This window comes from Helianthus annuus, chromosome 10 (assembly GCF_002127325.2).
Source record: "Helianthus annuus cultivar XRQ/B chromosome 10, HanXRQr2.0-SUNRISE, whole genome shotgun sequence".
NCBI classification, from domain to species: Eukaryota; Viridiplantae; Streptophyta; class Magnoliopsida; order Asterales; family Asteraceae; genus Helianthus; species Helianthus annuus.
In genome coordinates, this window is record NC_035442.2 from 169,424,603 (window position 1) to 169,429,006 (window position 4,404).

Below are 4,404 nucleotides of genomic sequence, written 5' to 3' on the forward strand. Positions count from 1 at the left end.
ACCTGGTTAAGAAAGCCAGTCATGAAGCCGCTGGATTCAAGAAACCCGTGGTTTTCAAAGGGGAAGGTTTCAGATGAGGCTGGAGAGTCAGTCTCCTTTCTTTTGCGGGAACTTGAGGCACGTGGCTTGGTAGCAGGAGAGGGCTTAGGAACAACTGCCGTTTTAGGGCCGGATGCTGGTTTGGAAGTAGAGGCAGGTTTGTTGGGTTCTTTCTTCACCTGGACAGGAATGGGGTAACTATCCAATTCATCGAGATCAAAGACCTCTGGAGCTTTGACTGGTGCTGCTAAACAGGGAAAATATCTAAAACTTTACTCTTGTCTCTTATTTTAATATTAAGAAATGTGCAAAATTTATGTGATTCTCACCAGACATATTTGACGAAGAATACTGGCTTGAACTTGGAAGGTGCTGTGAAAAGGATCTGTCACAATCAGGCAACTGGTAGATCCTGTTGATTCGTTCTTGAGATTCTTCAGAAGGAGGAGCTAACTCTTTGAAGTTTGCTGCAAAAGAAAGAAATCAGGATATTAGCATAGGATGCATCACCAGGATATGTTTGGGGATATCTAAAAACCCTAAACCCTACCGGAGGTCAACCATTTCACTGGAAGGCTTTTGCCCTCGGGAATGGAATCCCGTCTAACAAAAAAGAATTTTCGTTGCCACCCATCCTCGTTTTTTGAAGCTTTGAGGATGAGGGGATTGCTAGAAGTTGAGAAAAGCAAGAAGTGACTATTGCCGTGAGATCGGAGACGGTAAGCAAGTGGAAGGTCTTCGATACAGAGATCGGGAACGTGAAGGGTTTTGATTTGGTTAAGCATAATCAGCACTCTCCAGACCATGGGCATCGTCTGGGCAAAATAGAGACCGGTAATTCGAAAGAACTCCATGATGAATTCCGGGAATGGATATCGGAGACCAAGCGAAAAAGGATATGATGAGAAGCAGATCCACTCCTCGGAACATACGTCGGAACGAATGCTCCGGTCGAATGGACGGATAATCGCTGTATCGGAGAAAGCACCGGAGGTTCTTAACGCGTTGATATCTGCGTTGTCGAAGGAGCACACCTCCTTCTCGGGGTTTTTCAGCAGGTTCTGGTTGACAAACGACGAAGTGGACTCGCCGGAGTGAGAGCGTGTTCTGGTGGCCATCGGGAAATTTGAACGAGAAAATGCTAAGAGATAAGAAGAGAAAAGTACCTGAGAATTCCGAGAGAGATGATCGTTTATCAACAAGGAAGAGAGAAGATATAGGGGCTAAATGGATAGCCATTAAGTGAAAAACGCGTTGGAAGTTGCACAATGTCACTTCAAGCGTCACTTTGATTTAATTGTCTCGATGCACGAAATAAGTTTTAAAATATATCCGTTGGAATTGGTATACCAAGAGATATATTTGGGGGACAATTGTTATGGGCCATTTTCTGAACATATATCCTGACTAATATTCTGATTGTGATTGTTTATTTGTAATCAGGATACTGGACGGGGATATTGCTAACATCCTGGGTAATATCCTGAGGTATATCGAATTAATCACGTGCAGGTTAAGACTGGGACTTGCTAACGGTTAAATGGACTTCATCTCCTCAAGACTCGGACGTATCTGTTAAGGGAGAGACGTTGAACCCGAAAGACTAGGTCTACAACGTTCGGCTAAGGAATATTCGTTGGATCCCGGTTATATAGGATAGTTAGTTACATTATCTTTACTTTAAATAGATGGGGGCGGATCAGTTTAAGACACACAATCTTCCACTTACACTCTCGTACACTCTTACTCTAGCTCACCGCAAACACCACATTCAAACACTTGTATTCAAATTACGTTGTAACACTTAGTCGATCCGCACCACATCCTGCACTGTATCCTGAAGTTTGAAGTAATAAGAAGAACAAGGCAGCTGCGATTGACAGCTCCCGAGGTTTTATGCCGGAGATCTAGATCGATCAAGGGCTTTCCTCGTACATCACGTGTCAACCTTTACATTTTCTGCTCATTGTTTGATTATAGATACAGCTCGATATCCTGAGCTGTATCCTGAAACTGTTTTTGCAAAGAACTTAATTAACATATTTTTTAACACATTCTCTTAGCACACTACCTCACAAAACTAATTTGATCACTTAATTACTTAGGTAATTTTTGACCAAAACACATTTAATAACCTAAATTTTAGTTAAATAACAGTGGTCTTAATTTATTAGTTCTTAAAAATTATTGAAATGTTGAGATTAGACATATAGCAATTAGCCAATTAGATAAACTTATAGCTACAAAATAATACTTAAATTAATTAGATAAGTATAAATATTGGTAATTATATATAACTTTAAAATTTAAATATCTGGACATGAGTTGCATCTTAAATGAATGGTTATTTTTGGATAAATTCATTAGTATGATAAATGTAGTTATTATTCTTCTTGCATTTTAAATTGCGATTCTGACTCATGTGATTATATCACTTTTGCCCTTTTAGCCCAAAAAAGAATTTTTTTAACCAACGTCAAATGTTAGGGGCCAAAAGGATTAGAAAAAAAGACGTTAGGGGCTCAGATGTTAAAAGAAAATTTTGAGCTAAAAGGGTAAAAGTGATATAACCACAGGGGCCAAAATCGTAATTTACTCTTAAATAAATAAATAATTTGTTAAGTAAGAAAATCGTTCCCTCCACTCTCGTTATGAAAATGCTCGATATTTGTTTCAATTATTAAGATATAATTTTTAACCTAGTAATTAATATAAATAAATAATAAGATATTTTATGGAACTTTATCCGTTATTTCTTAAATGTTTGAAACATATATTAAATTTAATAATTTAAATTAAATAATAATTATCTACAATTTATATTAAATAATAAAATTATTTACAATTAAGTAGATGGTCTATAATAATGACAAATGTTCCTTCATCTTCCTATACTAATAAACAAAAATCTTTTTGTACACGTGTCACCCTCTGATGCCTCATCCCTTTCAATAATACTATTACATATTAATTTTTATACACATAATCTATACTATATAATAAAAGAAACCAACTTTGGGACACGTGTCACTCATTGAAGACGTCTAATATTAATTAATATAGTTAGAGATAAACGTATAAATTCAAATTTAATTAATAATTATCTATAACAAATAGAAATGTATCTAATAAGTATAATACTATTTAATATAGTTAGAGATCAAACGTATAATTTCAAATTTAATTAATAGTAAATTATTTGTTGACTCTCTATGTTTTATTGGTTTTTACCACTTGAATCCAAAATAAAAAAGTTTAACGTCCTGAGTCTCTAACCGCTTATTCACACCCCCTGTAAAAAATTTAAAAAACCTTTTTGTAAGGCCGAGTTCTCTAAGTTCTCACAACTTGTAGAAATTTTTATTTTACCCTAACCATATATATTTGTTAAGATGAAATATATTATTTGGATATAAACAATAATTACTAATAAAGTATCAAATCACATGTACAAGTACTTATAGTATATAACTTAGAAGACTAAAATTACAAGCGGATTATCTAAATAAAGTACCAAATTATCTTTAAAGCGAATACTAAATGGTTTTTAAAAGACATTTTTTTGCTATTAAGTATATAACATTATATTTACTTAAGCCGTGTAATACACGTGTTCAATATTTTATTCCAATTTTAAATTTATGTTAATATCAATATGTTTTCATCTTAAAAAATGGTCCAACTTCCTAATAACATTGAGTTTTAAATATTAAACTTAGTTTCAATCATATTACGCAACTAAAAAATTATCATCATGCTAAATAAAGACATTATATAAATTTGAATATTTAAATGTCGTCTACTAATTAAAAAAGTTATTGTAGACGCTCAAATTTATAGTTTAAAAAACTTTAGCCCTATTTTTTTAAACGTGTACTTTATTTTTAGTATGATTTTTTTAAATGAATTATTTTCTATACAATGATGATATTCGTATCTTGTCTCATGATCCATATATCTAAAAATAGTATTTATATTAAAGAATTTTTTATGTCAGTAATATATATAGTAGAATTTAATTACAATTCATTTACCATAACCTCATAACTTATAATTATTTTTAAAAATACTTACAATTTTATGATCATTATTAATTTTTTTTTATTTTTTAGTGTTACTTCTTTTTAAGACATATAATAAAATGGATTGTTGTATCTCAAAAGAGAAGTGAAAACTTAGAAAACTATTTTGAATAGCGAAAATATAACTGTTCTTTTGTTTTACTATTTTATCTAAATAAGTCATTTCATTAATAAGGATTATATGCAAGTTTATAATTTACATTTTTTTGTCACTTAACCCGTGTAATACACGGGGTTGTAAGCTAGTTGATTTATAAAAAAGTGAAAAAAAAAAGTAATCGAT